General features: G+C 47.9%; 1 pseudogene; it reads left to right on the plus strand.

Moving 5' to 3' along the window:
* Positions 1-13,726, plus strand: part of LOC120403218 — a 44,644-nt pseudogene that overhangs the window by 20,490 nt on the left and 10,428 nt on the right.

A 13,726-nucleotide genomic window follows, 5' to 3' on the forward strand; every position in this document is an offset into this window, starting at 1 on the left:
CACCCAGCTACAAGCAGCTTTTCTCTTTTTATACATAACTTTAACTAAGCCTCTTCTATCCCCCCCACTCCTCCTCTCTCCCCACCTTTCATTCCCATGTAGCAGATACATTTTGCAGTAGCAATTACATTAAGCAGTTAAGTCATACTTGGCGGCAACCAATCTAGCTCATTAGTAACTCTTCTGTGAACCGTTATCTTGTCTTACTTTCTTTGATCTATTATTTTGCCCCTTAGCCAGGAGCAAGCAGGCCTCATTATAGCAGGCCTCATTATTACCTTCTGGTACAGGTGTTGCAACTGATAACCATTCTCTGTTGCTGGCCTGTTAGGTTGATTAAAGTTCAAACATGGAAAGGCTTTGGTCAGACATGGAGTGACTTTAGTTCATTCAGGCCTAGTACAGGAAGGCTTTATTGACACTTACGGTTTTCCACCCTCCTGAGTTACCTAGGGTTATGCCTAATGACACCAACAGCACCAAGTCAGATTATGCACCTATAGGGGTCAGCAGCCGCCACGCAGAGGTTTTGTGGATCACAGTGTCAGCTAAGTCTGGGGGTTAGGCACATAAGTCCCTTTGTGGATCTGGGCCAGAGAAACTCGGGCAAGGAAAATAATATTCCTAGTTATATTAACAGTGTCTGAAAAGGATCACATTACACTAACAAAGTGAATTTCTCCAAGATATAACTGCCTATACATTCCAGCTGAACAGAGCTTATAACAGTGACTCAGTCAGTGAATAAATTTTACTCGTGCTAGAACAACCTCTGAAAAGAATTGCACCACAACTAGCATTCAGCATCTCTCCAAGATCTAACTGCCTATACATTACAGTGATAGCGTCACCTGCTGTGCAGCGGGAGGGTGAGTCTAAGGATGGAATGTGTATTGGGACTGAATCCTTATCCCCATAGGGTGAGAAGGGTCCCAGTGGGAGAAGAAGGAGCAAGTGACTAAATTGAAGGGGTGACTTATCTGCCTCTCCAGATTAGCTCGTATTTTGGGGGTACACTGTGCGCTGTGGACCTCGACAGAGATGGGAACACGGACCTGGTTCTAATCGGAGCCCCCATGTACTATACACCTCTGAATGAAGGACGGGTCTATATCTGCCCCATTAACTGGCTGGTAAGAAAGAGAATGGAGCCTGGGGGAAGATGGATGGCCTGGGGTTCTTCTTGCCTGCACTGCCATGGGGTTGTGATGCAGAGAAAATGAGCATGGGAATAGCAGGCACGGTGCTGCAGGGAGCAGGATGGCGGGGATCATGAGAGGACGCTATTCCCTGCCATTCAGTGCTGGGTCCGATGCCCCAGAGTGGTGCCAAGGGGCGCTGTGCTGCATAGAGAGGGAAAGGTGGTCCTTTGGGGTGGGGGTACTCTCTGCTGGCTGTCAGTGCTGATCCTATCCCCATGTGTTTCTTTCAATGGGGCCTGCAGGGGGTGATGCAGAACTGCAGAAGGACACTGCAGGGGCAGACAGGGAAGACGTTCGGGCGCTTTGGGGCCAGCATGTCTGAAATCGGGGACATCAGCGCGGACGGACAGACGGACGTGGCCATCGGGGCCCCCATGGAGAATGACAATTGTGGAGCCTTGTACATCTTCCATGGGGAAAAGGGAGGCCTCAGTCCCCAGTACAGACAGGTGAGCCCAGCTCCTGCGGGGAGGGGTCACCACAGATCCTGAAAGAGACATCATGGGGCCCCACCGCCCCCTAGTGCCTATTAGCCTGTAGCAGCTGCTTTCCCATCCCTCACCCTCTGCTGCCCCCTAGTGCCCATTATACAGTACAGCCGCCCCTTCCCCACCCCTCACCCTCCGCTGCCCCCTAGTGCCCATTATACAGTACAGCCGCCCCTTCCCCACCCACACCCTCTGCTGCCCCCTAGTGCCCATTATACAGCACAGCCGCCCTTCCCCATCCTCACCTCTGCTGCCCCCTAGTGCCCATTATACAGCACAACTGCCCCTTCCCCCCCCCTCACCCACAGCTGCCCCCTAGTGCCCATGATACAGCACAGCCGCCCCTTCCCCACCCTCCCTCCGCTGCCCCCTAGTGCCCATTATACAGCACAGCCGCCCCTTCCCACCCCTCACCCTCTGCTGCCCCCTAGTGCCCATTATACAGCACAGCCGCCCCTTCCCCACCCCTCACCCTCTGCTGCCCCTAGTGCCCATTATACAGCACAGCCGCCCTTCCCATCCCTCACCCTCTGCTGCCCCTAGTGCCCATTATACAGTACAGCCGCCCCTTCCCACCCCTCACCCTCCGCTGCCCCTACTGCCAATTAAACAGTACAGCCGCCCCTTTCCCACCCCTCACCCTCTGCTGCCCCTGGTGCCCATTATACAGTACAGCCGCCCCTTTCCCACCCCCACCCTCCGCTGCCCTCTAGTGCCGATTATACAGTACAGCCGCCCCTTCCCTACCCCTCACCCTCCGCTGCCCCCTAGTGCCCATTATACAGCACAGCCGCCCCTTCCCACCTCCACCCTCTGCTGCCCCCTGGTGCCCATTATATAGTACAGCCTCCCCTTCCCCACCCCTTACTGCTCTCTGCCCCACAGCGCATAGAGGGTCGCTGTTCCCAGGAGGCTGCAGTACTTTGGCCAGGCCGTCAGTGGTGGGACAGACCTGACAGGGGACGGACTCCCAGACATCGCGGTGGGAGCAGAAGGACAGGTCCTGCTGCTGAGGTGAGTTACTCTGTGTCGTTGCACTGCTCCACCTGACAGTCTCAGGCCTTATCTACAGTACAGAGTTTTTTTAATAAAAGTTATGTCAATGATCAAGAAGCGCTATAATTTCATCGCTATTGCATGTTCATACTATGCTTATCAGGGCCGTAGCAACAAAGAACGTGGCCCCCTCCGAACATATGTCTGGGGCCCCTTACAATGCAGAAACTGGAATGCGGTATTTATTTTATACAATATACAGGGTTCATATTATGTATACATAGGCCTACAGTGTACATGTATTCCGTATTTACGCAAAGCGCTTCTTTCGAGCCTTGTTCTCCGCAAATTGGTTAATCAATGCGTCATAGTCCAGAGATCTGGCAATCTTGTTTTCGATTGAGATAACTGCAAGCACAGAAAGCCTGTCATCTGTCATGGTTGAGCGCAGGATATTCTTGATCAGTTTCATTCTGCTGAAGCTCCTTTCAGCACCGGTGACAGTAACTGGTGTGGTCAGAAGAATTCTGATGCAAATGCAAAGATTCGGATATATCTCCTGAAGGCTGTTCTTATATATGTACGTTAAAAAATTGTTTGCCGTGACAAGTCCTCTCTCTTTCTCGATGACATAAATAAAACGATTCAATTCCATTATGAGTTCGTTGGCATCAATGTCTCCCATTTTTCTTTCAAAATTTTTGCTGTGATTTTCCATTTCATTTTCTCTATGACACTGCTTCAGGCTGTTAGCGTTGTACAGAAATCCAAACAACTTATACCACCCACGAGTTGGTCAAATCACGATGAAACAGAAGATATGGCCTGATCAGTGAGAACAAGAAAGAACTGCGATTTGAATTTTTCTTCGGCAGAAAGACGACTCGAATCATCAGCACATTCGTAATCAAACATTCTCTTCTTACGTCTCACCCTGGTTTCTGGAAACACCTGCTCAATACCCATATGCTCTGCTATTTCACGTGCATTTGTGACCACAGAGTTATATCCTGTATTTCGATAGTCTTCCAAAAACTTCATTGTAGCACCGACTTCTGCCTGCAGTACGTCAATTGACACATCTGGTGACTGAATTAATTTGCTGGTTTTATTGACGTGAAATAGTATATCGTACCACGTGTACACAGTCAGAACAAAAGGCCACGTAGTAACATGGTCTAAAAGCGCATCGGCTTCTGTTGCTGTATTGCCATCTTTCTTTTCGAGTGCATATTCTCGCAAAGATGACAAAGCATTGCACAATTCTTCAAGGTGATAATGCAATGGCTTCACAGCATCAATTCTCGACTCCCAACGAGTGTCCGATAACCCTTTAACAGATATTGGCATATGTTCTTGAAGTATATCCCAACGTGAAGGTGACGAAGAAAAGATAACATATATTCTATTAATCAGACCGAAAAAGTCAATGGCATATTTCGATGACTTTGCCGCGTCTGAGATCACAAGATTCCAAGTGTGAGCTCCACATGGTACATACAAGGCATGCGGGCTTGAACTCCTTTATTCTTTCCTCTCATATTTGCGCCGTTATCATAAGCTTGGCCTCTCATGTCAGCAATGTCTATTCCTAAGTTGTTTGCCTTTTCAAGAAACGCTTCCAATAAGCCCTCGCCAGTTGTATCATGAACATTAAGAAAACCAACAAACGCTTCATGAATATTGACACCATCTTCACCGTTGCATTCAACAAAGCGTAACACCACAGACATCTGTTCTTCAAGTGACACGTCAGGAGTACAGTCCAAAATAACTGAATAATATTTTGCTTTTTTAAGCTGCGCTATGTTGGGCTCTTGAATGTTACTGGCAACAAGTTGAATCAGCTCGTTTTGGATCTGTGGACTGACGTACTGAACATGTGTCTCTGCCTTCTTAATCCTCTGTAAAAGTTCGCTGAGGACAGTATCATACTTTGCAAGCAATTCAAACAGTCCCAAAAAGTTGCCATTCAAAGGATCCCCGAGCTTTTCATTACTTCCTCGAAATGCCAAGTTTCTTTCGGACAAGAAAATAACGACATCAGCCATGCGTTTGACAACATTTTTCCAGAAATCTCTTTCAGAAAAGCCTGCAATTCGAGTTGGTCAATAGATGTACTGTTTACTATGCCTGACCGAAGGTCAAACCATTTCACCATACAGTCTTGATGACCTTTGCCTGTTTCATGCTGCTGAAGTCTTTTTGACAGTGCTTTCCAAGCAGATGTTCCACGACGTAGCGGTATGTCACCAGTGCCAAATAATTTACAACAAAAACAAAAAATGGCATCTTTCTGAACTGAGTACATTAACCATGAACATCTTATTTTCTCGCCATTTGCCATGGTTCAATAGAAATGAGTACTTGTGAACCTTCGTCTTTCCTCGTTAAATGGAAATTCGTAACTTTCATTCTGCTGCGGTGGGCCACGTGCAACAATGTCACACGCTTGCTTGTCCGATATTATAGACGGCCAATCTCCTAGATCATCAGTCAGTGGTTCAGATTCAGATACTTCTTTCCCGGCAGCAGCTGGAATATCTGTCATAGTTTGTTTGGTAGAACAACTGGCTTCACCTTCAACCTCACTTGAAGCACTTCTGGATACTTCTGGATACGATTCGTCGCTGCTAGCGCTATCCGCTTCATGTGCCTGTACCTGTACATTGGATTGCGGTGCAAAATACGTTGACAACTTTGGAATTTTCTCAAGTTCCTTCTCGGCATCTTTTGCTGCCTTTCGTTTACTAGCTCCGCTCTTATATGTTCTCTTAGACATCACAAAGCATGCTTCTGCGTTGGAAATGATAAAAAACTAAACAACGAAATTAATAACATTTATCCGCCGACCGCCATTATGAACACAAATACACATTCTTTGAATGGGTCCAACTAAAATTCGAAACTGACCGACAGACAACTGATGTAGCCAATAGCATTATTATGTATCATAATGACTTCACGGTTTTGTCAGTAAAACCAACATGGATTGTGCAATAGCGTCAATAAATGTCACTTACCTAGTTATACCTTACATTTTTTGCCACTTTAGGGGCCCCCTTCCTTGCGGGGCCCCCTCCGGTCAGAGGGTACGGAGGGCGCTCGCTACACCTGTGATGCTTATTGTGTCGGCAGAGCGCGTCCACACTTGGTGCTCTACCATTGACAGTGAGAGCAGTGCACTGCGTGGGTACCTATCCTAGTGTGGGACTCGTCACATTCTGTAGCTAGGAGTTGTGGGAAGGTGGAGCGGATCACAGCGCCTCATGGGTGCTAGCTCAATGTCCCATGATGCTTTATTTTCTGTTCCAGCATTCCATGGTCCTCTGACCACTTTTGGTGGCATTTTTTTAACATTTCCTGTTTACTGTGCACCCACAATCTCTACGTGAAAAGATGGATCCCACAATGCTCTCAACTGTTTTTATCACTTTTGTGAACACATCACAGCTGGTCATACAGTACATCATGAGCACCCAATCTGAACAGGAATCAGAATTGCCTGACCTGCTGTGTGCCATGGAAAGAAACAACACCAGATTACTTTTGGCATTCATGGAGCAGCTGAACATGGTGGACCATCACTTTTGGGCTCAGGAAACAAGCACTGAGTGGTGGGATCGCATCATTTACAGGTCTGGGATGACAGTTTGAGGCGCAAGTGGTGTTCTCGTCTATCCTCCCTGTGGCAGGAAAAGGCCAGGGTAGAGACCGTCGAATCGTGGAAATCAATGAATGGCTACGCAGATGGTGTCGGAGAGAAGGGTTTGGATTCTTTGACCATGGGATGGTCTTCCAAGAAGAAGGATTGCTAGGCAGAGACGGGCTCCACCTCACGAAGAGAGGGAAGAGCATCTTTGCAAGCAGGCTTGCTAACCTAGTGAGGAGGGCTTTAAACTAGGTTCACCGGGGGAAGGAGACCAAAGCCCGAGGTAAGTGGGGAAGTGGGATACCGGGAGGAAGCACAAGCAGGAGACTGCAAGTGGGGAGGACTCCTGTCTCAGACCGAGAAAGCGGGACAATCAGCGAGTTATCTTAAGTGCCTATATACAAATGCAAGAAGCCTGGGGAACAAGCAGGGAGAACTAGAATTCCTGGCACAGTCAAGGAATTATGATGTAATTGGAATAACAGAGACTTGGTGGGATAACTCACATGATTGGAGTACTGTCATGGATGGATATAAACTGTTCAGGAAGGACAGGCAGGGCAGAAAAGGTGGGGGAGTTGCGTTGTATGTAAGAGAGCAGTATGACCGCTCAGAGCTCCAGTATGAAACTGCAGAAAAACCTGAGAGTCTCTGGATTAAATTTAGAAGTATGAACAACAAGGGTAATTGTTATAGCAATATAATAAAAACCAGCAGGATCTTATTAAGAGGGATAAGGCAAAGATGCCACATTTATTGTAAATATAATAGTAAAGCAAAAGACAAAAGCAAACAACGTTGTTTTACTACTTATTTCTATCACTACTTATTTCTTATACATACACACACACACACACACACACACACACACACACATTTATTCACACAATCATTCATTCAGGTTCTGTATAGATGTTATAGTTACCAGCCTAGATGTTGCTCATGCCAAGTTACTGGCCAGGTATCTTGGTCATGAGGATGGAGCCGAGTCTGTGTCAGATGCATCTGATGCTCCTGGAGGCTGGCAGCAGAACCATAGACTTAAAGTCCTCAGTCTTTAGAGTCCAGTTTTATAGGAATTTATTCCTATGTCAGTTCCTGAGAGTTGCTTCATTTTGCTGTTGCTAAATCAATCAGCAGGTGGCTGGCTCCATGTTGTCAGATGCTTGTTTTTCCTTCCTTTGAGGTAGTGGGGTCATCTGGTTGATCCCACTTGACACCTTCTTCAGCCAACACTGAATTATTCAGGCTGGTAACTCCCTAACCATTCATTCACATACATTCTCTATCTTAATCACATTTAGTTAACTGTCTCTTTACCTTTTGGGGTGTTACCAATTTATGTGAGACTCCTGTCTTTTAACAAGCAAAGATAAAGTGAGATGAAAACTTACAGAGGGTGGGGGTCTTTAACTATACACTATAACAGCTACTGTTTTGGCTTACTTAGAGTTAATTAATGTTTAACAAGTTTTATACAAAGTATTTCTTTGAGCTTAACAAGTTTTATACCAAGTATCTCTTTGAGCAGGCTTCACACAGACACAGCTGGTAGCTTGCAGGTTAGAGGCTAAATGTTGGGAATAACAAATTTACTTCTAACATAAACCTTAAGTTATAAAGTATTAATTAACAATAAATCAATAAATTATTTCTCATATAAACCATGTTTAATATAAACCTTCTTTAATATCCCTACATAATGTAGTGGTGGGAGTCTGCTACAGACCACCGGACCAGGGGGATGAGGTGGACGAGGCTTTCTTCCAACAACTAACAGAAGTTGCTAGATCACAGGCCCTGGTTCTCATGGGTGACTTTAATCACCCCGATATCTGCTGGGAGAGAAATACAGCAGTGCAATCCAGGAAGTTTCTGGAAAGTGTAGGGGACAATTTCCTGGTGCAAGTGCTGGAGGAACCAACTAGGGGAAAAGCTCTTCTTGACCTGCTGCTCACAAACAGGGAAGAAATAGTAGAGGAAGCAATAGTGGATGGGAACCTGGGAGGCAGTGACCATGAGATGGTCGAGTTCAGGATCCTGACACAAAGAAGAAAGGAGAGCAGTAGAACAGAGACCCTGGACTTCAGAAAAGCAGACTTCAACTCCCTCAGGGAACTGATAGGCAAGGTCCCCTGGGAGAATAACATGACGAGGAAAGTAGTCGAGGAAAGCTGGCTGTATTTTAAAGAAACCTTATTGAGGTTGCAGGAACAAACCATCCCGATGTGTAGGCAGAAAAGTAAATATGGCAGGCGACCAGCTTGGCTTAACAGTGAAATCCTTGCTTGTCTTAAACACAAAAAAACAGCTTACAAGAAGTGGAAGATTGGACAAATAACCAGGGAGGAGTATAAAAGTATTGCTCAGGCATGCAGGAGTGAAATTAGGAAGGCCAATTCACACTTGGAGTTGCAGCTAGCCGGAGATGTTAGGAGTAACAAGAAGGGTTTCTTCAGGTATGTTAGCAACAAGAAGAAAGTCAAGGAAAGCGTGGGCCCCTTGCTGAATGAGAGAGGGAACCTAGTGACAGAGGATGTGGAGAAAGCTAGTGTACTCAATGCTTTTTTTGCCTCTGACTTCACAGACAAGGTCAGCTCCCAGACAACTGCACTCTGCGATGCGGTATGGGGAGGAGGTGACCAACTCTCTGTGGAGAAAGAAGTAGTTCGGGACTGTTTAGAAAAGCTGGACGAGCACAAGTCCATGGGGCGGATGCACTGCATCCGAGGGTGCTAAAGGAGTTGGCCGATGAGATTGCAGAGTCATTGGCCATTATCTTTGAAAACTCATGGCGATCCGGGGAGGTCCCAAATGACTGGAAAAAAGCTAATGTAGTGCCCATCTTTAAAAAAGGGAAGAAGGAAGATCCAGGGAACTACAGGCCAGTCAGCCTCACCTCAGTCCCTGGAAAAATCATGGAACAGGTCCTCAAGGAATCAATTCTGAACCACTTAAAGGAGGGGAAAGTGATCAGGAACAGTCAGCATGGATTCACCAAGGGCAAGTCATGCCTGACTAACCTAATTGCCTTCTATGATGAGATAACCGGCTCTGTGGATGAGGGGAAAACAGTGGATGTGCTATTTCTGGACTTTAGCAAAGCTTTTGATACAGTCTCCCACAGTATTCTTGCCAGCAAGTTAAAGAAGTATGGGCTGGATGAATGGACGTTAAGGTGGATAGGAAACTGGCTAGATGGTCAGGCTCAAAGGGTAGTGATCAATGGTTCCATGTCTAGTTGGCAGCCGGTATCAAGTGGAGTGCCCCAAGGGACGGTGCTGGGGCCGGTTTTATTCAATATCTTCATTAACGATCTGGAGGATGGTGTGGACTGCACCCTTAGCAAGTTTGCAGATGACACTAAACTGGGAGGAGTGGTTGATACGCTGGAGGGTAGGGATAGGATACAGAGGGACCTAGACAAATTAGAGGATTGGGCCAAAAGAAATATGATGAGGTTCAACAAGGACAAGTGCAGAGTCCTGCACTTAGGACGGAAGAATCCCATGCACTGCTACAGACTAGGGACCGAATGGCTGGGCAGCAGTTCTGCAGAAAAGGACCTAGGCGTTACGGTGGACGAAAAGCTGAATATGAGTCAACAGTGTGCCCTTGTTGCCAAGAAGGCTAATGGCATTTTGGGTTGTATAAGTAGGGGCATTTCCAGCAGATCGAGGATGTGATCATTCCCCTCTACTCAGCACTGGTGAGGCCTCATTTGGAGTACTGTGTCCAGTTTTGGGCCCCACACTACAAGAAGGATGTGGATAAATTGGAGAAAGTCCAGCGGAGGGCAACAAAAATGATTAGGGGGCTGGAGCACATGACTTATGAGGAGAGGCTGAGGGAACTGGGATTGTTTATTCTGCAGAAGAGAAGAATGAGGGGGGATTTGACAGCTGCTTTCAACTACCTGAAAGGGGGTTCCAAAGATGATGGATCTAGACTGTTCTCAGTGGTAGAAGATGACAGAACAAGGAGTAATGGTCTCAAGTTGCAGACGGGGAGGTTTAGGTTGGACATTAGGAAAAACTTTTTCACTAGTAGGGTGGTGAAGAACTGGAATGGGTTACCTAGGGAGGTGGTGGAATCTCCTTCCTTGGAGGTTTTTAAGGTCAGGCTTGACAAAGCCCTGGCTGGGATGATTTAGTTGGGTTTGGTCCTGCTTTGAGCAGGGGGTTGGACTAGATGACCTCCTGAGGTCCCTTCCAACCCTGAGATTCTATGGTTCTATGAACTGTGACTGCAGAACTTTCAGATGCAGAAAGCCACCTTCCTGGAACTGTGTGTGGAGCTCACCTAAGCACTGTGGTGCAAGGACAGTGGATAACAAAATGAGAGCAGCCCTGTCAGTGGAGAAGTGTGTGGTGATTGCTTTGTGGAAACTGGCAATTCCAGACTGCTACCAGTCACTCACGAATCAGTTTGGAGTTGAGAAGTCGACCGTGGGTGCTGTGTTAACACAAGTGTGCAGGGGCATTAATCGCATCCTGGTATGAAGAACCATCACTCTTGGCAATGTGTGTGAAATAGTGGATGGCTTTGCAGACATGAGATTCTCAAATTGCAGCAGAGTGCACATTCCAATTTTGGCCCCGAACCATGTGATGGAGTACATCAATAGAAACGGGTATTTCTCCATGGTATTGCAGGTACTTGTTGATCACTGCAGCCTTTCACTGACATCAGGACAGGGTGGTCCAGGAAGGTGCATGATGCACGCCTCTTGAAGAACAGTGGTCTGTACAGAAAGCTGCAAGCAGGGACTTCCTTTCCACACCAGAAGATTCCAGAGGGGGATGTTGAAATGCCCACAGTGATCCCCGGAAACCCAGCTTACCCCTTACTCCAATGGCTCATGAAGCCTTACACAGGAAACCGAGACAGCAGCAAGGAGCGCTTCAACAGTAGGATGAGTAGATGCAGAATGACCCTGGAATGTGCTTTGGCAGATTAAAAGTGCGCTGATGATGCCTTTATGGCAGGTTAAATCTGAGTGAGAAAAAGATTTCAAAGGTCATAGCTGACTGCCGCACACTCCATTATCTTCTGGAGGCTAAGGGTGAAAATTTCCCCTTGGGGGGGAATGCTGAAGCAGATCACCTGGCTGCTAATTTTGAGCAGCCTGGTACCAGGGCTATTAGACTGGCACAGTGTGGGCGGGTGGGGGCAGTTTGAATCAGGGAGGCTTTGAGGCAAGATTTTGAGATTGTGAACCAGTAATGTGTATTTCTATACAGCAATCTGCCATGCTTCATTAAACTCAATTATCTTATTTGGCCTCACACTTGTGATTCTTAGCTGGGATTTGTAGTAAGCAAATTATTAGAATGCATGTATATGTTACTAGCAGCAACGATCCCTATGTGAACACATGGGTAGTCAGTGAATGGCAGGGTTGGGGACACTAGCCCTTGCCGAACCCACCCCTTCTGCATCGCCCTAACCCTCCCATCCCTCCCCCTTCCCTGGGCTGCCTTACTGCCTCCACCCTTGGAGCACCAGGTGGAGGCTGCCTCCAGGCTCGGAGTGCTAAGCATGCAGCGCACCCCATCCCAAGCCTCAGAGCACTTGGCGGGCAGGCAGTGTGCCCCCATAGCCTCAGCGCACTGGGCAGGTGTGCAGCATATTACCACTGAGCCCAGGAGTGTCAGGCAGGTGGGTAGTATGTCCCCCCCAGCCCAGGAGTGGTAGGCATGCAGGCACCATGTCTGTCCCCCAGTCCAGGAGTGATGGGCGAGGGGGCAGCTCATTTCCCCCCAGGCCTGGAGCACCAGTTGGGTGGGCAGTTCATTCTCCCTCAACCCCAGAGTGCCAGGCGGGCGGGAATCTTGCGCCTCCCCAACCCTGGAGCCCCAGGCGGACAACGCGCCCACCCCACCCCGGAGCACCTGCCTGGCAGCGCAGCCCCCCAGCCCCTAGCGCTGGGCAGGTGATGCAAGCACCGGCTCCAGCTGGCTGCAGTCCGGCCCCTACTTGCCCGAGCCCCAAGCTGGGGCCCAGGCCAGGGGGAAGAGCCACAGCAGAGCACGGAGGGAAGCAGGAGGCAATGTGGGGGTGAAGCAAGGGCAGGGCCATGCAGGACTGTCTGGGGAGGCTCAGCCTTCCCCGGCCTTTGATACCCGCTGCCCATGCGTGTAGGACACACAGAACGATTGTTTATCTTCCAGAGAGTTTGTTTTTATTAAATGCCAGTTAACACACACAGAAGGCTTGGTGGGAAGGGAGATAAGAGTGCAGGGCAGGGGAGGCTCTCATAGCTGTGTGTATGTCCAGCTATCAATTTGGAAGCTGCCTGAAGGGTTGGAGTGAATGGGATCCCGAGACATTCCGGGAAGTTGCAAGGAATGTTTGGGAGGAGTTTGGGGAGGGCATGGAAAGCTGTTCTGTATCAGCAAGGGGAGGGGGGAAGAGTTAATCTGCATCTGTTCTGCCTGGAGTGTGATCAGGGACTTAGCATCTCTGTTTGCTCCTCCATCACTTTTATCATCCTCTCATGGGCCTTTAGAATGCTCTTCTCACACCCCTTTCTGTCCCGTCTTTCCATTTCTCTCAGCACCATGTGTTCTTTTCTTTCTGACTCAGAGGATTGGAGAACCTCTCTCAACCTGTCCTCCTTGCTCCACCTTGGTTTCTTCCTTATGTGGCATAGGTGCTCTGCCAGTGTGTAGTGGGGGTTCCTTGAATGCCACATCTGCAGATGCACAAGAAACAATGCACAGAAGCATGATTGTTAGTTCATGCACAGTATTGAATCATTGCAGTAAAATACACCTCTTGTAACTTACCAATCACGTTCACAATGTCCCTTGTCAAGCACACATCTCAACAAACATCTTAAATATGGTGAGTATGGCCTAGGTGGGGAGTGGACATTCAAAATGGGCAAAGGGTGTTAATATTTTCAAAGGATCAGTGAAGGCAACTGGGGACAATATTGTAAGTTGTGCCACCATTTTCCACAGGCAGGGTCATTGAAGCTGATATCTCACTCCTGAGGGTAAGCAAGGGCACATCTGCTGCACACATCCAGGTTGAGACCCGGACCCTATGCTGCTCACCCATGTGCCTCTTTGGTCCCTGCACTAGTGATTGCCGAGTGGTGCGGGAAAGGGGAAGGGACAAAGCAGCTTTGCCAAGGAACCTTTGGCAGAGGATTGGAGTATCTCCAGGGTAGTTTCTAGAGATCTCTCTGGAGGTTTCCCATAAAATCTGGGTGAGGATCAACACACTCTTCCACTGCACTGCTAAGCTGCACAAGGAAATGCACAGCACACAGGAACACAGCAAGTCTTGCACACTTCTATCTCTTCCTTCACCCACTACCACAGTATTCGGAGCAAAGGACAGCTGTCTGCCAGGTAATCGAGCGGTATCTGCTCAAA

This window comes from Mauremys reevesii, linkage group 4, assembly GCF_016161935.1.
Source record: "Mauremys reevesii isolate NIE-2019 linkage group 4, ASM1616193v1, whole genome shotgun sequence".
Taxonomy (NCBI): Eukaryota; Metazoa; Chordata; order Testudines; family Geoemydidae; genus Mauremys; species Mauremys reevesii.